The sequence below is a fragment of the Cupressus sempervirens genome, chromosome 7 (assembly GCF_028749045.1).
Source record: "Cupressus sempervirens isolate cs-2001-9-10 chromosome 7, ASM2874904v1, whole genome shotgun sequence".
NCBI classification, from domain to species: Eukaryota; Viridiplantae; Streptophyta; class Pinopsida; order Cupressales; family Cupressaceae; genus Cupressus; species Cupressus sempervirens.
Window position 1 is genome coordinate 600,967,340 of NC_143124.1, and position 24,684 is coordinate 600,992,023.

The following is a 24,684-nucleotide window of genomic DNA, read 5'->3' on the forward strand; positions in this document are numbered from 1 at the left end:
CTCAAAACTCGGGAGAAAGTATTCAATCATCTTGATCCCAATGAGATTGAAAAAGAGATATCATATGTTTCTCAATAAATTATACAACATATGATTGGAGATGAAGGAAAGGTGGATCAAGGTGAACTATATACTGCTTTTATTCCTTCTTGGTGCCTTGATGCTTTAGACCATGACTCCTTATGTGGAGAAGATGTTACTATTCATTCATCATTGGTAGTTGAAGAGGAAACAAAGGTCAATGAAACTCAAGGTATGAACTTATCTATTCCTTCTTATAATATGCAACTAAGTAATGAGATTCATGATGATCTTGTTGAAGATGAAGAAAATAGAAAAAAATATGTTTATCATCCTATGTTGGTAGAACATTTCCCATTGAAAAGGATACAAACTATGGATCATAACACTGAAAGTCTTCTCATTTACAAAGGTAATGATAATGGGGATGACACAATAATTTATTATACAAAGGAGATGATGGGAAACACAACTTCATCACAATATGATAAGTAAAGTATTAGTATCCAAAGGATCAATCAGATTCTTAAAAGCATTGTTCCTAATCATTTTCCCAGTAGTATAGACAATGGATTTCTAATAGTAAAATATTCTTGCAAACCTTACCATTGTCAAATGACATAAAAGATGGTAAGGCAAATGGATCTAATAGGGGAGTTCATAATTTATCATCTCCTTCATAGGAATTAGAAGAAAACATTGTGATAGTATTTCACACTACAAAATCATTAGGCCTTGGAGAAATATGTTATAATCAAATGATAGAAAAATGTGAAGATGAAGGTTTTGATGATGATGCTTTTTTAAAATTATTTCCTTTGCACAAATATCAACCTATGATCAGTTCTCCTAATCACATGGACTTACTAGAAGATGTGTACACCAAGAAGGACAAAATGGTCACTTCTTCTTATGAAGAAGATCAAATGGGTGACCGAATGGGAGAAGAGGAAGAAATGCATCATGGGAAAATCCAATCTGACAAGGATATGCATCTAGATTAGAATAATTTTATAGAGGATCCAATCACAATCATACCAATAGAAGAAAAAGAGTGCCTAGTATAGAGAAGAGTCAAGGGCTCCATGATGAACAATTATCAAAAATCCAAGTAAAGGGTTTTCCAAATAGAAAAAAGGTATGCATTGCATTCAAAAGCTTGAGAGCCTAATTCTTCAACTCATTCAAGAAGAAATCTTCAATGGCATTGCAACAAGAAGCAAATTTAATTCTAGACTCCAAATTGTTTTATGAAGCTTTGTTATTTAAATATGGTGCCTTCCCTAGAGCAATGATACATGTTAAAAAATTTGAGAAAAGGATTCAAGGAGCATGAGTACCAATGATTCCATGACTACTTGAAAATTTCCAATTCTTGTTATACCATGGTATTTATTTTTTCTTAGCCAGTTAATGGATTTACATGATAACATTTTTTGTTGCTAGAAGTAGGATCACCATCCTTGTACATACTCTAAGTAAACATTTTCGTTATGTGTCCCATTTTTGGCCTGTGTTTGTTTCTCCAGTTAGTACCCTTGGTTATTTCCTTTTGGGTGACTCTATAGTCCTCTAAAAAAGCACTTCCTTCACCTACCTATGGGTTCACTCTGCATCCCTCAAAGTCCTTGTCCCTAGCTAGAGCTAGTTGTTGCCTTGGTATTGAACACAATGCAAATTTTTAAAAATTTCATCATGATTAACTAAGGTTGTTTTTCAGTTTAGGATAACTATGTTGTGGCTAATATTTTCAATGGTCTGTGTGAGTTAAATGTCTAAAAATCCTATCTTTTAAGTCAAAACAAGTTTAAAAGAAACCTAATTTTGAGATTTAAAAAATATAGTCATTAGTTGAAACTTTGGTGATTTTATAATCTCATAGTCTCTATCTCATCTCTTGCTTCATCAAGCATTTTGAATTTTCAAAATCCTATACTTGAATCAAAAGTTATGGGAGGTTAAAGAATGTCCCAAAAATACATATTTATAATTGAATCATAAACCTCAAAATGAAATAGAGGTTAAAGAGGCTAAGAAGGAAAACTTAAATACATATTTTGACCAAGAATCTTAACCTTTTTAACCTCCTAAAATGATGGAAGTTAAGCCTGAAAACTTAAAATCATACTTTGAAGCAAAATATTAACCTCTCTAACCAAAAGAATTTAGGAAGAATATTTGAAAAATGTATTTTAGGGGAAATTCTTAGCCTCATTTCCAAATGAGAAGAAATTTCTTTATAAAACTAAATAAAATGTAGTTATGCTTTGAATGTTTTGGACGCTAAAAAACATGAAGTTTTTCACAAGAGAAAATTTGGAAGTTTGCAAAGCTTCAATAACGATGGATTTTAGTGAGAGACTACATAGGAGTCACGGGGGATTAGTATAAAGAAAGAACACATATACCATAATGACATATCATCCTATAGATGTAATTCCATGAACAATGTAGGATTTCAAGGACAAACCAAACATGAGAACTATTTGACAAAATACAAATTTACATAATTTCTACAGGAAAGTGTTTGATTGAATGCAAGGTGGTGAAATGAATGTTCATGTAGACATAGAGTTTGAAATGCACTGATGTACATGTCATCTCATGGTATAATTGGATTTGTAGATGAAGTCTTAGCCTACCACCTTTGACTTCTCTTCTCACTTCACTAATAGATTCCTCATCCATGGGTTCTTGTCCATTCTGCATAGGGAATATATTGATAAGATGTATATGCAAGGAGATATAAAGGCACATGAAGTGTTTGACAAATTTTTTGCCACCTTCCTCCTTGCCAACACTATCTTAGCAAAGGTTTGAGATTGCAGTATATTTAAACCACATGTTTAGGGTTCTCAGTGATGCCATATTGTTGGAATAATTCTACTATGAATAGTAATTATAATTGTTTGTTACAACTAAACAGCAGGTTGTTATTGACATCTTCCAGTCCATCAATTGGAGACTGAGTAAACTTGCAGTTCTATCATCTTTACCTTCTCCAAACATGAAGCTAGTTGAGATTTTCTTGGTTCTAGAAAATGTAAAAGTCTCTATATAGAGAGAGGTAATCGCAGTGCAATAATCCATCAATAAATGATATCTTTCTCTTTCAATATTTTTTGTGTTGTTGTTCTTTCCTCTTAAGTTTATTTATATTTTTCTTCATGGTATCAGAGCCATTGTGATTCTTGGGTAGTGTTAGTTTTTTTTTGGTGTGAAATTCTAATCTTTGTAGTAGGCATAAATTTCATTGAGCACCATTTTGTTTTGGGTAAAGAAATTGCTACATAAGTTTGGTGAGAATTTATTTTACTAATTATTTTAAAGTGTTGAAATTTCTAATTTCTTTCTCATCCAAAAAGGAGAGAAGTTGATTAATGGATTCCCTTGGTGTTCCCTTGTCCTCAATTAGATTGAATAGAAAGAATTATTATGATTGGGTTTCACAAATTGAATTGTCTCTAACTCTTCAAAATTGTTATGACACTGCATTGGTAGTGAACAGAAACCAAAAGACTCTAGAAAAGAACAAGATGACTAGGATAGGAGAGACAAGAAGGCAACAACCTTGATCAAATTAACACTTTCTAAAGAATTTTTTCTAGAAGTTCTAAATGAAAGAAGTGGAGTTCAAGTATGGAAGATATTAAAAAATGTGTATCAAAGTTTACGTGTTGTTTGGATTATATCTCTCACCACAGAGCTATATAATATGAAATTAACAAGCTCATAAGAAATAGTGTCTCATGTAAGTAAATTAAAGGAAAATAAAAATGAGTTCGCTTCACTTGGAAAGAACATAGATGATAAGAATTTTGTTCAAATAATATTACAAAGTCTTCCAAGTTCTCATCAATCTTTTATAAGGGGACTAGATACTGCAGATAAACTAAAAGCTATTAAATCTGATGAGTTGTGTGCTAAGTTAATTCAAGAAGAAAAATGTCAAATAAAAGAAAGAGAATCTTCTACTGTTGAGTGTGAATCTCAAGAATTTGTAATGAAAGGTAAACAATATCATAAAAAGGTACAAGATAATAAATCAAATGGAAGGAATTGGAAGTATGATGATAAAAATAGCTCATCTAAGAATCCAAATAGAAGCAAGTGGAAATGTCACTATTGTGGTAAACGAGGACATAAAGCTAATGAATGCTACAAAAGGATTAATGATACAAAGTATAAGCCTACAAAATCATTTGATTCTAATAGAAATTTATTTTGCGTAGCACTTAAAGAAAATAGTTCTTTTAAAGATGAATGGATAATTGATTCTGGTTGCACACAACATGTGTCACATAATCAAGAGCAATTTGAGTTACTAAATGAAAGAAATTGCAAAAATATATATTTGGGAGATAATAATCCTCTAGAAGTTAAAGGAAGTGGAAATGTTCAAGTGAGTAATGGAATCTTTAAGAATGTGAAGCTTGTCCCTCAATTATCAACAAATCTTCTCTATGTATTTCAAATTGCCAATCAAGGATATAAAATAGAATTGTACAATGATAAATTCTTAATCAAGGATGTGAACAATAATTATAAAGTGGGTACAATTGGTAAAGTGGAGAATGGATTATATAAATTTCAAGAATTTATTGAAAATAAATATGTATGTGCTATTGTCAAGTATGATGATGTGAGCAGGTTGTGGCATGAGCATATGGGACGCATTAAGTATCGAAGCCTCAAGCTTGTGGAAAAGCTAAATATGGCACATGGGCTCCCAAGAATATCACCTAAACACAAGGTATGTGAAGGATGTGCAATGGGTAAATAACATATAGAAAGTTTCACACAAGGAAGATCATGGAGGGCAAAAACCTCTTTACATTTGGTCCATAGTGATTTCATGGGTCCTTTTAAAACACCCTTACTTGGAGGTACATGGTATGTTCTTACATTCATAGATGACTATACTAGAAAAACTTGGGTGTATTTCTTACAAAAGAAGGATGAAGTGTTCCATAAGTTTAAAGAGTTCAAGGTTCTAATTGAAAAACAAAGTGGTAAATCTCTAAGAATCATAAGAATAGATAGAGAAACTAAATATATGAATAAGGAATTCTTGGGATTTTGTAAATAAAATGGCATAAAAAAAGAATCAACTATTTCTTACTCACCACAACAAAATAGGGTTGCAGAAAGAAAGAATATGACTATAATGGAAATGGCTAGGTGTATGATTCATTCTAAAAATATAGAAGTCAATCTTTGGGCTAAAGAAATTCATACTACAGTTTACATTCTCAATAGAACTCCTACAAAGGGTGTTATGAATATAACCCTTGAAGAGGCTTGGAGTGGAAGAAAGCCTACTGCGTCTCATTTTTGTATTTTTGGTTGTACTACTTATGCTCACATTCTTGATGAAAAGAGGAGTAAATTAGAAAGAAAAAGTGAGAAGTACATAATGGTGGGATATAGTGAAGATTCAAAAGGTTATAGGCTATATAATCCTAATACAAGGGAGATTCATGATAAAAGAAATGTTTGGTTTGATGAAGATATTGAAAGTAATAAATCTCCCATATTTTCTCATTTTCCAATTTTTCTTGAAGAAGTTAAATCTATTGGCACTAATGATTCAGATCAAAATATGACATCTCATCCAAAAGGAATAGACATACAGGTTGACGATTCAAGTAGAAATGATGATGAGGACACAAGGAAGACAAGGAAGACTCGAAGAATTCAAGAATTCCATCAAGACAACCCTAAGATCTTTTCTAACTATGCTCTTATGGCTAAAGTGATGTAGGTTGAGACTCCAAGCACATTTGAGGAAGCTAAAGCAAAAGATGAATGAAAAGAAGCTATGCAAGAAGAGTACAACTTCTTGATGAAGAATGATACTTGGGAATCAACAACACTTCCAAAAGGAAAGAATTTGGTCAATTGCAAATGGACCTACAATACAAAGTTCACATCAGATGGAGCCATTGAGAGATACAAGGCAAGGTTAGTGGCTTGTGGTTTCTCACAACAAGAAGGTATTGACTACACTAAGACATTTGCTCCAATTGCTAAAATGACTTCAATTCATACCATTATTTCTTTGGCTGCAAAGTGTGGATGGAAAATGTTTCAAATAGATGTAAAAAGTGCTTTTTTGTATGGTGACTTAAAAGAAGATATTTACATGCAACAACCACTAGGATTTTTTTCAGATGGTAAAGAACATCTAGTATGTAGATTGAGAAAATCACTATATGGTCTTAAACAGGTTCCAAGGGTGTAGTACTCCAAAATAAATGAATTCTTTGTAACAAATGGATTTGAAAGAAGAAAAGCTAACCCAGATGTATATGTAAAGCATATTGATGATGGAATTGATATTATTGTCTTGTATATGGATGATCTAATCATTATAGGATATCCCACACAATGTATTGAGAACACCAAGAAACAACTCAAGAAAACCTTTGAGATAACTAATCTAGGATTAATGCACTATTTCTTAGGCATGAAAGTTTGGCAAGAAGAAGGAAGGATCATGCTTTCTCAAAATAAGTATGCTCTTGATGTATTAAAAAAATTCAATATGAGTGCTTGTAAATCAGCCAATATGCCATGTGAAATAGGATTAAAATTAAATACTCATTCTACTCAAAAGGTGGATGAAAAATTGTGTAGGCAACTTGTTGGTAGTCTCTTATATCTTACCATAACTAGACCATATATTGCATATGTTGTTGGTGTTGTATCCACATACATGGAAAATCCACATTATGATCACTAAAAATCTACTAAGAGGATTTTGAGGTACATCAAAGGCACTTCCAAGCTTGGCATTGAGTACAAACATGAAGGAGAACCTACTTTAGTAGGTTATATAGATTTTGATTATGTATGAGGTATTGATGACAGAAAATTAACTTCAAGATACATCTTTCATCTTGGATCCAAACCAATTTCTTGGAGCAGCAAGAAGCAATCAACAGTGTCACTTTCATCAATAGATGTAGAATATATTGGCACATCAAAGGCATCTCAAGAAGCTCTATGGATTAGAAGACTACTTCAAGAGACACATCATCAACAAGCTCATCCAACCACCATATTTTGTGACAACCAAAGCACCATCAAGCTCATAAAGAATCTTGTATACCATGCCAAGTCCAAACACATTAAATTTCATCATCACTTTATTCGTGGCTTAATGGAGATGAAGTAGTGGACCTACACTTCCGTCGCACTAGAGATCAAATTGCAGATATATTTACCAAGGCATTATCTACAATCAAACTTCTCAAGTTTAGAACCTTGCAATATCTCAAAGAAGTTGATGTTTAAATTCATTCTTGTAATAATTTCTCCCGCTTAAAGATGCATTAGTGGTAGAAATTAAGGGGAGGTGTTGGAATAATTCCACCATTGAATGAGTAATTATCGATGTTTGTTACAACTAAACAGTAGGTTGTTATTGACATCTTTCAGTCCATTAATTGGTGACTGAGTAAACTTGCAGTTCTGTCATCTTTACCTTCTCCATGCATGAAGTCAGTTGAGATTTTATTGGTTCTAGGATATGTAAAAGTCTCTATATAGAAAGAGGTAGTTGCAGTGTAATAATCCATCAATAAATGATATCTTTCTCTTTCAATATGTTTTGTGTTGTTTTTCTTTTCTCTTAAGTTTATTTATATTTTTCTTCACATATCTACACCATGTTCCATCTCAACATGCACCATAATTGGAGGTTGTCCAAATAAATCTTTAAGCACACATTCATAGTGCAAATGTGGAAGGATAAGTTGAAGAAATCTAAATGCTTTCAACCAAATTGTGATTGACAGTATACTCTAAATCATTCTAATCGAATGCCTCAATTAGTAATTGCAACCTCCATAGAAGAACTTGGAATTAGCGGATCTACACATGACCATTTTTTGTGGACATGAATAAAAGGATACAAGGTACTCAACCATATTGATGCCTATGGGTTCCAATTAAGAGGACAAACATGGAATCTTAGAGCTTATTAGAGATTCATCTATCTTCATTATTTATGAGGGAGGGACGCAAGTAACAAAGATTATTTAGATGCCTATGCAATGTAAATGAGGAGGATTGGTTCATCATGAAACACTGGTTCAAAATGAAGCACACTTTTGATCTACATAAAGTAGTTGGAGAAATAGAAAGCCATCACCATTCAAACATAGGAATTACAACATGCTCAAAGTTGAAAGTATTCTACCATAGTATGGACAAATGGAATTCCAAACAAAGAAGGAACAATCTTGGTGCTGCACAAAAAATTATCATGATTTGATGATTTTTACATGATGTGAGCAAAAGATTTGTAGGAATATATGGATATTCTAGATGGAAGTGGATTATCAACTAAAAAGAGATGATGGTTAGAAAATAAACATCTCTCTCATTTGGTATGTTCACAAAAAAATAGCTCCCAAAACCACAAAGGGACTCTTTTTAGATGTTGCAATATGGCTCATTTTCATATACATGCATAGACTGTGCCCAAATGCTTGAAGAATTACCCAAAGTGATTATTGTTCCATGCTTGATTTTTGCAAGGAGATAGTATATGAATATGCCTATGTTTTAGTATATCTATAACACAGATTCATTGGGAGAGTCCATAGTGTTAGAGAAGTTTAATGTTGCAACACATGCATACAACACTTCACTACAACTTGTGAATTACAACAATGACATTATAAATATGTTGTTTGATACCATCAAGAAGTAGAGAAGAGGCTTATTTCAATGAAAGTGACTAGAAAATTAGTTCATGGTATGTGACGAGGCCATTACTTCAAATATTTACTCAAGAGTCCCTATAAATGTTCAAGTCAAATATGGGCACAAATAAGATTGGCAACAAATATTGTCTGAAAGTTTATTTCTAAAAAAGATCTATAGGATGATCTACCATTTTGTTATTAGTCGTCTTCTCAAATGTATTCTTTCCTAGAATCATTTAAAGTTCATTAAGGAGATCAATTCAATGCATGTAGAGATTAAAATGTCTGTTGAAATCTAGTTTAAGATTGAAGTGAATGGTCACATATAGAAGAAAAAAAACAATCTTTTAAGTCAAAGTAAAAGAAAGCTCACTAGATACAAATGGAGAGATACTTCTACATAACTTGGGATTTTATTTTTCATGAAAACCAAAAGTTTTGTGAAGTTTCAAGTTTCTAAATTATCTTTTTGTAAAAAGTGACTTTTGATACTTTTGGTCATTTAGGTTAAGGATTTGAACACTTTTGCACAAAATTGTGAGGTTAATTAACCTCACCCAATATGCATAAAAGGAAGTTAGTTATTAACCCAAAGAGTTAATTATATAAAAATGCCTATAAATAGGAGGCATGTGTAATGTAAAGTGGGAGAACTTTTGCAAAGGAGAAACTTAGCTGAAATTTTTAGAGAAATTTTTAATAAATTGTGATTTCATATTGTGTGTAAAGTTTTTTGGGTTGGTAATTTCTCATAAATATTAGAGAATGCATTTTTCATGTGTCCAATTGTGTCTCTAAGTTATTCTCACTAATTTATCATATGTTAACTTAGTAGCTCCTTTATGCATTTGTGTGGATTATGTAATCGATGAAAATAATAGCATTCATCTATTGGTATCTTGACGTGAATGTGATAGTTTATCTTTTTGTATGTTATGGTTTACTATATATTATTTGTCATCATTTCATTTTGTGCTCAAAACCCCTTTTCAGATTGTTATGTTTTAGGAATCCCATTTGGTCTTTTTATGTATCTTTTGGGTTTTTGTTGTTCATCTTATTTAGTTTCATGTTCTATCATTTTGTACTTTCAAGTGAAAATACACAAAAACAAAAATACACATATCATACGAGGGAGTTTCCCCTCTCAAATGCAAAGGAAGATTAGAAGTTGATAGTGATCAATTACAGCCTCTCCAACTGTTGGCATAGTTGTCACTATTCATAGGGCGAATAAGGTCATTTCTAAACATAAATTTACACTATCAAATTTTTTAACCATCTTCTAAGTGGGGATTAATTATAGTTTTACTTAATTTCAGCTATCTTCTAATATTTGGTAATCTAAAAATTATCACTTTCTAGAGCATTATAATGGATGATAAAAAGAAGTCCTCTTAATTTTCTCAAATTAATCTATGATAATCTTTTAAAGGAAATTTTAAGTACTCGTATTGTTAATAAGATTTATATATGGTAAGTTCTACGAGGCTCATAATTTCATAAAGGTTGTTTGTTCTAGTTTCCCAACCATAGGCTCTTGGGGACTAGTAATGGTCATTGGCTTTCAATTAATGTGCTTCTTTTGATACCTAAGGTAGGCCTTGCTATTCTTTCATATCTATGACTTTCCTTAATATGGGATGAGCATTAATTTACCTTTTAATGATTGTTGTTACAAAATTTATTGTCCTCAACTGGTTAATATAGAACGGGCATTTCTTATGGTACTAAGACAATGGGGATTCTATAGTTATGGTTTGATCTGTATTGTAAGATTAAATTTAAGTTTAATGGTTCATAATAAAGAATCTCCTCATAAAGACCATGTTGAATTATCTACTTTAATTTACTTTAAACCTTTTATAAGAACAATCTTGATCTAGGTTGTATGAAACTTGAATTTTAAGGGTCTTTTAACCCCTCTTTATGTTGGAAATGTTATAAAGTTGTAACATAACATGGCTCTCTCTCTCTCTCTCTCTCTCTCTCTCTCTCTCTCTCTCTCTCTCTCTCTCTCTCTCTCTCTCTCTCTCTCTCTCTCTCTCTCTCTCTCTCTCTCTCTCTCTCTCTCTCTCTCTCTCTACCTTTGTGTAGTAGAAATACATAACCAGATGGAGTTATTAGTCCATATGGATGGTTTAGTCAAGACTCAATAACCTGATCCGGTTATTGAAAACTATAAATAAAATAGCATGTCAATAGTTATTATGTTGTTTTAGTGTGGTCAATGAGATTCTACTACTATTTCACATGTATTTTTGTACCAAGTACACAAGTATTAGGGCTTTTTGTGCTTGGGAATGCTAAATTTGATCTATTTTCATGTGTCAACATCTTATTTTATGTTAGTATCTTGTGATTGAGCATAAAATAATCGTGCAAATTTGTTTTTTTTTTAATTTGATCGTGTATTTTGTTCATGTTATTTTTTAAAGGGTAATTTACATAGAAATAATATATTTGTTCTATTTTCTTGTGTCCACATGTTAGTTTATCTTTGTATCTTGTGATTAAGCATAAAATAATCATGCAAATTTGTTTAGTTTTGTATTTTATTGTGTATTTTAGTCATGTTATTTTTTGTAGGATAATTTGCATATACAATCATGGGAAATAATGAGAGAGGAATGATTGAAAAATGAGAGGCATCAACGACACAAACAAGGGAGCATATGAGGAGATAATGTGAAGGTATATCATCAAATACCTCCAACATAAGTAATAAAAATCTACCTATTCATATTGATGTCAAAACTACACCTACTTTGATAAATGAAAATGTTCAATATACCCCAATTGGAATGATTATGACAAATACACTTACATCACCTAATGCCCCTAATGTGACATCTCAAGTTGAAATGATGAATGCACATAATGTAAGTAATAAAAATATAGAGCATGCGCGTACATCAACATCTCCTAGAATAATAAAATGCAAATGTATGGGTTGCTCATGGTGAGTGGGAGCAGTAGGGGTAGAGGATGGGGAAGTGTAACTTTTCAAATTCAAAACCTATCGTGGACAGGATTCCTCTAGTTGGGCAGGATCGGAAACATGGTCTGGGGCATAGATCACAGGGAGGTGATAGAGTTTGTTAGGGAAACTCAAAGATCAAAGATGTGATAGAGAATGGAGATGGGGACCCACGTATCCTTGGCAAGGATCTGGACAAGTCTTTTCCTACCTCTAAGGTGGGTTATCCTTGGGCACATTATACAAAATGGTCTTCTCTGTTTGGAATTAAATCATCTGGTAAGTCTTCTTTTCCACTGGTTAAGGTACTCACTAGGTTGGAAAAGGGTTCATGTGCAATTGTAATTTTGGATGAGTTGGTAGATCATAGCATTGCTTCAATGGCCTCTACCCTAGTGGGTAAGTTCATTGAGCAAAGGTCAAATACAGATATTGTTTGAGTTTTCACACAAAAGAAATAGAACCTTAAGAGATAGGTCACCGTTACTATGATGGCCAAAGGTTTCCTGTCTTTTGAATTTTCATGTAGTGAGGATTTGTCAAACATTTTGTGTGAAGGACCTTGAGTTATAGGTCACTCAATATTGGTCCTCCAGAAGTGGACTTCAAAGCTAGATTTGAATGATTTCTTTTTTGTGCAAGCTCCAGTGTGGGTCAAACTTCCAAAGCTACTGTTGGAGTTCTAGAATGAGGATGTGTTTGTAGGAGTGGAAAACTGCATATGATAACTACATCCAAAAGAAGACTCGTATGCTTTTATCTGTATTGGAGTTTAGGAAGGGGATGATATGTTGAAGGTTTTGACCTTTCATTATAAACTAGTTATGTATGTCCAGAAGTTTGTTTATGAAAGCATACCTTTTGCATGTTTCCATTGTTTGAAATTGAGTCATAAGGCTAATTAATGCCCGAAGGCTAAAGAGGAAAAGAGTAGAAAAAAAAGCAATTTCAAAATCTAGAAAGGAGAAAAAGATGTGGAAAAAGAAGGAAATTAAGGATAGTCATGAGAATCAAGAAGGGAAGGTGGAAATCCCTATTAAAGAAGTGCATGAATCAGAAAATAATGGATCAAAGGTGGGAAAGAAGATTGTAGAACTAGTTCCCACAATGCTTGATCCTTAGATGATAGAATTAGAATAGATTGAACCCAAGTTGGGTCAGGAGGATGAACATCTAGTTTCTTAGGCCATAGAGGGGGCTATCCTAGCAAAGGAATTGATGTTCATAGAGTTTTTTTCTCCTTAGATCTATGAGAGGATAAGTGAGTCTTCAAAGGGAGATAAAGGGATTGAAAAGGAGATAGAAAGGGTTAAGTGTGTGATATCTCTACAGGAAATTATGATTTCCTCTCCAGTGGAGAGGGGTGAGGAGAATAGATTGAATGATAAAATGGAGGTAGTGAGGGAAACACAAGGATATCAAGGAACCATGGTGGTCATCTCATCTTCTATGAAGGATCATTCTGCTTCTTGTAATTTGGAAGAGAGGCTTATGGACATGGTCAGATTTTCTTCCCTAGAGATTTCAACAATTGTGAAATGGCTTGATAATAACTAGGCGAGTGAGATAAAGACCAAAAAGAAGAATAGTAGGGATCCTTCCCCTATGTCACCAACAATGACCAAAATCCAGGTGAAAGTGGATATTGGAGTAATGAAAAAGCCAATAGGCAGAATGAGTTCAAGTCAAGTCATGCAAGAGGAGACTAGAAGGAATCTAGTGGATGGGAGCCAAAGAGCCATTTTGGAATGCTCTGGTAAAAAGAAATGAAGATAATATCCTAGAATATATGGGACCTAAATGGGACCCATAAATAGGAGGTAGTTAGGAATATGATTAGAGACCAAAGGCTTGATTTAATGTTGATCCAAGAAATGAAAATGGAGAAGGAAATTTTGGGTAAGATTTCCTTTAGCAACACCATGGCTGGTGAGGCAACCAATTCTAAGGGTTCCTTAGGAGGCCTTCTTACTCTCTTTAACAATAAATTTTTTTAACTCACTTCTTTGTGTTGGTGTTTGAAAATGCTAGAAGGTTTTCAATTACCCTGATGAGAATATGACGCATCTAGGGGCAGATAACTCCCATCTTCAACACATCATTTCAGACACTGGGCCAACTATAAGGCATGACCCTTCTTCACTTCAGGCTCTGCAAGACCTAGGTGGGTTAACCTTAAGATTATGATGTATGGTACCAGTGCAAAACATATACCTAAATCTATTTGCTACAGATGCAAACCCCTTATATCTCCTAATAACTCATGAAATGACACAGATCTATAGTAGCTAAATGCAAATCTATGAATCTCATAAGCTAAGTGAGGGTTAAACTATTCTAGCTCTTCAACATAAAATTATAAAGATGATTTAAATTTGATTTGATTTTATGTGGGTGGGGAAAGTGGATGAAAACTAGGTATGAACAACAAACTTATGATCCTATAATAGATTAGTGCCTCATCCATTGGGAAATTCATGAATCTCCTTCATGCATTTTGGATATCCTAGACATAATTCTCATGCCAAGACTCCAAATCTATCCATTTACCTTGTAAATTGGATATCAATGTTCAATTTAAATCTCATTCTTACCTGATATCCTCCTCAATAAACTTGTAACCCTATTGAATCTCTGAAGCATTTACATAATTCATTGAATTACAAGCAACAATGAAGCAACATACAACCTTAAGGGACTGCAACTATGATTTAGGCTCTCTATCAAAGACCATAAAATAGCACAACTCAACCAAGAAAGGAGACAAGATTTAAACTGAAACTAAACACTTGTTGTTCCTCATATTGATTTCATTGAAATAATACATAAAAATGCATGACATTAACTCACAAAGAACCTAATTAACTAGACTATTCAATGAACAAATGTTGTTATACAAGAGAGAAAATGGCAGGAATGAGAAGCTGATGGGATGGGAAGGGGGTATCACAACCAAACCAAAGCGTCATGGTCTAGAACTAGGACATCCCAGGTCTGCTATTTAGAATTCATCAATTCCAAGGCCAGTTCTACTAACTATCTTCATACCAGAGAAACTTTCTAATATTTTCCAACCCTTACAAAAGAGAAGAAGAAAGCATAAATAGAAAGGAAGCAATTCCTAGATTCATTATGCAAATGACATGTGTCCCTTTAGAATTCCTTCCCAAGAAGCTAAAAAGAATCTCTCTACCCTCTCTCTATAACTGAATATCAAATCCCATGATTCTGGCTCTTAAAAGCATAAAGAATCTTAGATATTTAGTTCACCATCATAACTAATTTTTGATGCCAAGTTGAAATCATGGTAAAAGTAAAAATCAGTTGAAAAGTGATTTCAAGAAGCCAATGTAACCTTTTCCAAAAAAAAATTTCCACATTCAAGCTTCAAAATGTCTTCAAATCCACCCTCTAACAAACTCTGATGCTCAAAGATCAAATCTGCCTGTTCTGTTGAGAACACCCCAAAATTTACAAATTGACCTATAGCATGAACTAGGGAGAACTTGTGCAAAAACCAACTTTAGATTCAAAAAATTCATCTCATTCTAGTTCCAGTGGTATATTGGAGTGCCCATTTTACATAAAAATTGCTCCAGTTATGGCTATTTGAAGTTCATGTCTTTGTCTCATGGTTCTCATAGCATTTATTTTACAAAAGTTTCAACTTTTATATAGTTTTAACTATATCAAAAGTTTAGACCTTATTTAAATGACCTGCACATACTTCAAAAAGGAAAATATTAAAAATTAATCTTTTGAAAATTCCCCTTTACTTTTCATCTAGGTCAAAGCTAGTTTGGCTGACCTTGACACTTGGTTAAACATGATTGGCTCTCTTCCTGCACCACTGGTGCCACATCATCATGCCACCTCAGCATGACATGTTAGCATCGCTATGTCACTTTACTAACAGGTGTGCATCTTTCCCTTAGTGACATAGCAAGAACCACACGATCCGCCATGTGTCATGATCTTGTGCATTTGATATATCTATCACCACATCACAGTCTACCTCAAAATTTGTGCCATGTGGCACCTTGTGATTGGTCTGATGATCACCACATCATCTTCTCCTTACTGCATATACTCTTTGGTCACCATTTGTCACTTCCTGGTTCACTGACTGCATATTGAGTGGGACCCACGTTGTTTTTACCTTGGATTTTACTTTTGCCAATTTTTGAAGGTTTTTCAGTGACTCGCTATGTTACTAGCCCAAAATCTTGGATTTTTTGGCTAGCGAGGTAGTGACTAGCCAAATTTTCAACCTTTCTAGAGGCTTCACAGTGCTAATGTCACCTTGTGTTTGCACGTTTGTTTGTTCAAAAATTTACATTGCCTCCATGTTGGTCGGATGAGTGGGGCTCTTGTACTAGTCGCAGCTTTTTTAAAAGACTATCTTCTTAAGACATTTCATTGAGTGTCTTGATTAATATTTAAAGATAGTAAACTCCCATAACCCACCCAATGTGGAACTAAAGCCTCTCATGGTTTTTCCCTATGGCTTACTTGCCAAATCCGTGGGTGACTTCAGCGTGGGATTCTTTTGTTTCAGCTGGCATTTTTTCTATCATTGGCGTGGATGCTTCTTTCAAATGTGAATGTGTGGGAAGTCTAAACAAATCTCCTTTCAATGGATGATCCTCTTTTATACTATGTGGCTCCATACACTTTGGCTACATGAGTTTCTTGTTTTAGACACTAGTTTTCTCTCATAATCTCATGTTTCCCTCTGCACTCCTGCATGCTTTTACCTTACATACCTTGCATGGGAAATCATAGAGGCAGCATCAACTATTTTTGCATGAATTCTCTTTCTGATCATTCTCCCTAAGCCACCATTTACCTTAAAATGGTGCCTCCTTTATGAATTGTGTGGGTCTGCATTCTAACATGGGATTCTTTTTTAGAAGGCTACTGAAAAACATGGACATCCCTCCTTTTTATGCGTTGACTCTACTTCTTACTGCCCATGTGGACCCTTAGACTTTGGACCCTAAGGCTTCTCACTAGCAGTTTCTTATTTGGGCATGAGCTTCCTTTGCATCTTGTCACTTTCACTCAAACTCCCCAATCTCTTCCTTTTTGTTTCATGCATGGATGGAATGTGTTCTTCAAACTCTGACGTACACTCTCCTCATGCTAGCTAGCAGCTTGCCTACATAGCGTGAGCCTCTTTGCTTTCATAGGTTGTTCTTTTTAGATTGCACCTGACATTGAAATGCCTCCTCTGTCTTATAAATCTCCCCTTTAGTTTAACATTTCCTTTTGACTGCGGTTTGCTCCAAAGAGATATGGTTTCCTTTATGTTGACTGGCATGAGTCTTTCTTTGTAGGGTATGGCTTTAAAATGTGGAGCTTCTCTTCTTTTTTTTAAAAAAAAATATGGCTCATTGAGTGTGGCCCTTTCCAAGAGGCATGGGCTCTTTCCTTTCTCATTTCTAGTGATTCCACCCCTTTTTTTTTATCCTGCCTTTGATTACCACTCACTGTTGGAGCTAGATCAATCTTATCTTGATACATATCTTCCTCTGTCGGCTTTAGCATTGACTGCCCACTTTAAATGAGTGGATCTCCTTTGTTTTAAACTCCCCTTCACACTCAATCTTCCCCACTCCTTTATGACTGCATTTTCTTCCTATTTGGCATCTTCATTGGTTTTAGAACCAAGAACCAAACTCTCCATTAAAGCTCCAAAAACATTTTGTGCCCTAAATTATTCAAGGAGGGATGGACCTTTTAAAAAGATATCAATTGCTCCACATATTCATCATCAACTATTCGAGCTCTTTCAGGAATCAATTCAGTAAATGCAATGAAGTTGGCAATGCTTAAATTTTTTCAAGGGCTATTTCTACAAGATAATTCTCAAGAAAATTGGATACTTTCACCAAATCTATAAAATAAGAGAAACTCTCATTGGGACCACAGAAAAGAAGCATCTCTAGACCACAATGTTTGTCATGTTCAAGAAAATTGACATAGATTCACTCCATAGAATCGACAGCATGTTGCCCATGAGGCCTATCAATGACTATGACGGTATTCTTTAGCTGAGCTAATAGATTTGTCAAACTGTATCCAATTTTTACCATGCCTCTTGTTGTTTACCTTCCTTATAATAGTCATCAATCAATTTTGGGCAACAATTTAGATACCTCTCACATGTAGTCAAACCATTTTTCCATGTTTGAGAAAGAATCTTCTTGGTTTTCATTTCATTCACATGCTTTGACTCGCTCTGCCTGATGGAATCAGTTGAGCCCCAAAGTGGGTCCGACTAAAAAAAATTATTTCTGAACAACTGGATCCTCAAACTGGCTAATTAACATTTTAATATCCACTAGAATTGATTTTGATCATTAAAGTCTCATTTTATCATTTTCTGCAAATTGTCACTTTTGTGCCAGGAGGTCTGTTGACTGGCCTTAAAAATTGACTCAAACACCTGACAGAGCTCTGAAAACTAGCACACTAATTCTTTGCTCTACAAACTTGCACCACATCAAATTTTTTCTCATGAAAAATTTGGGGTCAAAAGATATTTGCTATCAAATTTAACCTCTTAGAACTACCTGCAAGAAAACATGTTAGAAAACCATAAATTGGGTTCAAAATTGGCTTCAAAAATTGGGTAAACTGACACTTGGGAAGATGAAAATTGGGATGTTGGTTCACTGTCACGAGGTGAATGTGGATCTACATTTTGGACTCATGAAAAATAACAGGGTGCAAATGGTGATTAGTCAAAGTGAGCTACTCAGAATTTGTAAATAGGAAACACTAACAGAAAACATTTTTTACGAATGGAATTGACCTAGGAAAGTGTCCAAATGGATTCGTCATGACTTGCAAACTGGCACACTTAAAGTATTTTTAGAGTACAACACAATGGTACAATCCATTCAATCTTACCAATCACAGATTAGGAATTATAACATCCTGAACATGGGTCCCGAAAAATCTGCAATTGCTGACACCAGTAAAAAGATAAAAATTTCATTTGGAATCGTGTTTGAAAACTAATCAAATTGATTTTTCATAAGCTAAAACTTGAAACATAACAAGTATCTAACATCTACAATGCAATACAAAAGGAATTTCATCATTTTGGTCAACTAGGTGAAAATTATAACACATCAAACAAGGCTTCCCAGAATTATGTGCAAAGTGCATAAGCATGAAAACAGTAAACTACCAACTTTGAGGGGTTCAAAACCTAGTCAAACTAATTCAAAACAACTCAAAATCTGAAACATAGGTTCTCTGGTATGGACACTAGATACTCCCAAAGTGGTGAGTCATGAAAAATTTCTAGGTATGTGATATTCAGATGCAAACACAACCTCCTATCACCATTTGATACTTAGGGTAAAATGTAGAATTGAAATGTGCTCGAAATGAGACTTCACAAAATGGATCAGAATGTCAATTTAACTTCATGGAACACTTAGACAAGTTGAATGAAAGGTGTTAGAAACATCAAACATCTCTTGGGGCTCAAAAGTGCAGTCGGGTACATAGGCATCAAAAAGCATTTATAGGGCTCAAATTCTCAATGGTACTCAAAATTGACCATGCAATTTTTAGTCCCAACACTTTGTATAATGAAGGGAATATTCTCTTATGTAAAGTATTCCATAGTAATAGCAATGATTCATGGTTTCTTTTGAATGCATATACCTCAAATACTAAAAGTGAAAGGAAGGATTATTGGATGAAGCTTTATTCTATTATTCAAAATAGTAATCTCAATAAGGGTATAATAATGGGAGACTTCAATACTCCCCTTACTGATGAGGTAAAATTAGGAGGTTTGGCCTCAAATTTGGATAGCAAGTTGGATCTTCCTAACTTCATTAATAGTTTGGCTCTACTGGATGTTGATCTCTTGGGGGGGTTTACACCTGATCTAATAGGAAAATTGGGAGGGAGTGTATCCAAGTTTGTTGGACCATGCTCTCATCTCTACAGATTGGTTGAATTCCTTTGCCTATAAGCTCTCCCTTCTCCCTAGAGTTTGGTCTAATCATTCCCCCATCTCCCTTTTGACTGCTACTCTTGAGGGTAGGAGAAATTATCCTTTTTGAGTTGAAAAGATGTGGATATCTCATTCAAATCTTTTGGATAGAATCTCGTCTTGGTGGAATATTGAGGTGGAAGGGACTATTATGTTTAGGGTTGCCAAGAAATTGAGTAATGTTAAACGCAATATTAAAATCTAGAATAAAACAAATTTTGGACATATTTTTTAGGAAAAAGAGAAAAGTCATATATGCTTAGTAGTATTTAGGATACTATCTAGAAGGAAGGATATAATGATCAAAACAAGAATATAGAGATGTCAATTCTCACTGATCTACATAACATTATAAGAAGAGAAGAGAACTTTTGGAAATAAAGATCTTGTATTAATTGGCTAAAAGAGGGCATTCAAAACACAAGATTTTTTCATCTTTCCACCCTTAAGCATAGAGAAAATAACAGGATTTTAGGGATTAAGAAGGGCCAGGCTCTTTTGACAAAAGAAAATGATATTGTTGCTAAAGTTGTTTTTTTTTCTCTTCTCTTCTTACCTAGGACCCCTTGTTCTCTGTGGTGGACCAGAATGAAATTGTTTCACCTCTTCCCCAAGTTATTCAACCTCACCATAATAAAATGTTGTGGGAAATTCCTAAGGCTCGAGAAGTTAAACAAGCTTTGTTCTCTCTTCCAGCAGATAAAGCCCTTGGGCGACATGGTTTTCCAACATTCTTCTTTGAGGTATATTGGGAGGTGGTTATGGAGGATGTTGTCAAGGTGGTGCAGGAATGTTTTAGGGCTAGGAACCTCCTTAAAGAACTCAACTCTACTTTTTTGGTTCTCATTCCTAAATTTCTAGGGGCAGGTTCAGTGGATCAATTTAGGCCCATTAGTCTTTGTAATTCATTCTATAAGATCATTTCGAAGGTGTTGATGACTAAAATTCTTACATTCTACCTATGATCATATCCCAACAACAAATGGGTTTTGTCCCTAGAAGACAGATCGTAGATTCTATCATGTTGGTTCATGAAGTTATTCATTCGCTAGAAGCGGGTAAAAGAGAAGGTCTCCTTCTCAAGTTGGACCTATCCAAAGCCTATGACTGGGTGGAGTAAAATTTCCTTTGTTCTATTCTCCAAGCTTTTGGTTTTGATCATGAGATGCATAAACTCATTTCTCAACTTATTTCTACTTCTTCGCTTGCCATTCTGATCAATGGAGCTGCTTCTCATTTTTTCAAACCTTTGAGAGGCTTACGGCAAGGGGATTCCCTATCACCTATCTTGTTAATTATTATGGTTGAGTGTATTGGTAGGTTGATTCAGAGAAAAAGATAAGTTGGTGTATTAAGAGGTATTAAGCCCTCTTCAGGATATGTTACTTTTACTCATCAACAATTTGTGGATGACACTATCATGGGTGGGGAAGCTTTAGTGCAGGAGGCTAAAGAGATGAAGAAATTATTGGACATGTATGTCAGGGGATTAGGCCAGCTTATTAATTGGGCAAAAAGCTCAATTTTCTTTATAACACTCTTATTATAAGACAAAGGAATATTTATGGGATTCTTGGGTGTGGAGTTGGTAACCTTTCGACTAACTATCTTGGTTTGTCATTGGGAACTAAGCCACTAGATCAGTTTTGGAATGGAATTCTTGATAGGTTCAGTAAAAAGTTGGCAGGTTGGAAAGGTATTACTTTAATTCAAGATGGTAAATGTCTTCTGGTGAAATCCACACTTTAGAATCTCCCAATGTATGCTCTAAGTCTCTTTGGGATTCTAGCTAAAAATGTTAATAAAATGGAAAATATCTAGAGAGATTTTCTTTGGTTTGGCCTTGAGGATCATAAAAGATACCCTCTTATGGCTTGGGATAATGCTTACCCCCCTAAGAGCTATGGAGGTCTTGGAATAAGGAAACTAAGACACCTCAATAAGGCTCTTCTAGCTAAGAAAATATGGTGCATTTTCAAAAACTTGGGGGAATGGAGAGATGTTTTAGTGCAGAAGTATATTAGAAGGCCTTCTCTTAGTTTTTTGCTTAATGGTCACCACATTCTGAATGGCTCAGTCATATGGAATGGTATTCTTAAAGTAAGAGACCTACCTAATTCTAAGACCAAGTGGAAAGTGGGAAATGGTAAAGACATCCTCTTATAGCATGATAACTAGTTGATTTAGGGTCCTCTCATTAACAATCCTCTCTATGAAAAATGTGCTAATACCTACATTAGGAAAATTGGAGTGAAAGTAAGAGACTACAAAATGGACTAGGGGTGGAGAGACTTGTCTATCATTTTGAATGATCTCAAGCTGATAATGGTGTTGTTGAATACAATGATCTTGAACAAGAATAGGGATGAATTAATATAGGAGGATAATACTAATGGTTGCTACTCAGTGACATCAGGGTATAATTCCCTCTAGAGCCTGAAAGAGAAACCTCCATGGTAAAATTGAGTTAGCCTGACAAATGCAAAAAGCCTAATCAATCAGGAGAGGATCCAGGGAAGTACGAGTGTAATCCTAAGTTAACTATGGAAATTAATATTAGTATGGGTGAAAACCACCACATTAATAGTAAATATAGATGGAATAGGTGGGTGACATTTATTATGTCAAATTGACACACTTTTTGGGTTACCTATTTCCTTTACCACTTTTACAACATCAAAAGAAAAAGTGGTGAAAAATAAAGTGGTTTTATACAGAGTATGTAGTGGATTGTGAAAGGAAAATAGATGAAGGCATTTATGAGTACTATAGACATTTAGGCTATAGACATGGTGGGTGAAAGGAGCAAGAAAGAACTAGTAGGTGAGGTAGACAAATGGAAGCAAAGAATAAAATTTTGGGAGAAGCTTGAAAAGGGTGGAATTGCAAATGATATCGCTAAGCTTCATGGATACAACCCAGTGATAACCAATCTTATGGTTAATTCATGGAAGGATGGTAGAGTCAAAGTGGATGGGCTATTGTATCAAATTACTATGGATGTTATTGCTCATGTAACTGAAATTCCAAATAAGGAGTTAAAATTCTACAAAGACAAAAAGGTTTCTACAAATGTAGTTAAGGACTTTGCCAAGAATACTGAAGAGAAAAAGGAATTGGTGAAGAGTGAGACCTACTATGAGATGGATTAAAAACTTTTTAGGTATGTGCTTAGGGCCATTATTGAATATATATCTCTGGACACTAGATTTGATAGGGTTAGAACCCATCACTTTTTTTTACTTATCATTTTCATTATGGGGTTACGGTTTTCTTTCTATTTTATTTGTATTCTTCTATGCATAAGAGAATTTTTGGGCACAAGAAAAAACTCACGTCTAACCTAGCCTTGCATAAGGGTTTACTACTTTTGATATATGATCATTTTAAGGTTCAATCTAGAAGTAAAACCCTAGCTCATGTTGGGGTTGCCTCTAAGGACATAGGGAGTTCTAACTTCTCTTTAGATTCAGAAGAGATTCAAAGTATTAGCTTGGAGGAGGATGCAGCTCTGCATTCATCTAGAGAAAAGGCAAGGGGTAAAGATAAGGATACACCTACTCCATCAAAGATGTTGTGTAGGAAAATTTGTAGGGGCCTTGGGCCAAAAAATTTTGATCAAGGGGAAGAGGAATATAATGAAGAAGGTGAAGACATGGATATAGATGAGGAGAATAAGGGTGAGGAAGATGAAGATATGGAGGAGCTAGTTAATAACCCTAGGAAGAAATAGAGGATGAAAGAGGAGGACAAACCTATAGAGGGGAAAACTATTTCTAGCCCAGAAATTTTGGTGCTTCCACCCTCTCCAAGTCTCCCTTAGGAGTACGAAAAGGAAAAAGTGGAGGAAGGAAGTGGTGAGGTGGTTATAAAAGAGACACATATGGCATGGAAAATTTTTAATATCAGAACTTCAAAGATGGAGATTGAGAGGGAAGCCATGAATCCACAAATCCTAGAAGAGAAAGAGGGAAAGGTCTAGATGGAGGATCTTATTGATCCAGCACTAGTGGCTATAACTAATAACACGAGGGGAGTGGGAATGAACCTACTTAATAATGCAAGAAATAGCATGATAGATAATTTCATATCAATTAAATGGTTGTTTCATGAATTGGAGGAGGTCAAAGAAAGAATGGGACAGCTGAAAAACCAGGGGAAGAAATTTGAGAGAGCGAATGTCATAGCTCAGGGGGATGCTATTAGGTTGGTTGAAAAAAGGATGAAAATTTTGGAGACTTACAATCATAACATGGCTAACTAGATCATCTCCATTCTAGACTATCTCAATGAATATTTTTTTACTCTTGCTGGAAAGTTGAAAGCCAGGGGTCTTTTGGAGGATAATGAGTAAAAGGATAGAGATGAAGATAGGAAGGATGATGAAACCATCATGGACATATCCCATAGTCATTTAGATAGGACTTGCCTAAAGAAATAGGAGAAAATGGTTGAGGAGAATCAGAAAGCCTATGAAGCAACAAAAACAATGCAGGAACTTGAAAGGAAAGAGGAGAAGTAAGGACTATCTTTTTCTATCTTTTGGTTTTTTGGTTTTTGCAGGTTTATTACTTGGCTTTTTGTCTATCTTTCAATCTGGCCTCTTGGTTGGTCATAGTACTATTTTGAGGCTTTTGTTGTTTTATTTATAGCCTTATGATATGTAATAACTTTTGGGTTTCAAGATCCCTATAAAACCTATTTTTCTTATCAAAAACATCTCCTAGAATAATTCATAGAAAACCAAAGTTTTAAATTACGGTAAAAATAGGTTTTGAAAGGACCTTGGAACCCTTTCACATCCTTAAACAGGAAAAAGCAAGATAGCCAACAGGAAAAGAGTCCTTAAACCTACTAGAAGTAGCACCAAAATTAGGTTTTACAAGGACTTGAAACCACTTACATAGTCCAAATAAAGTACCCAAGTTTTACAAGGACCTAGA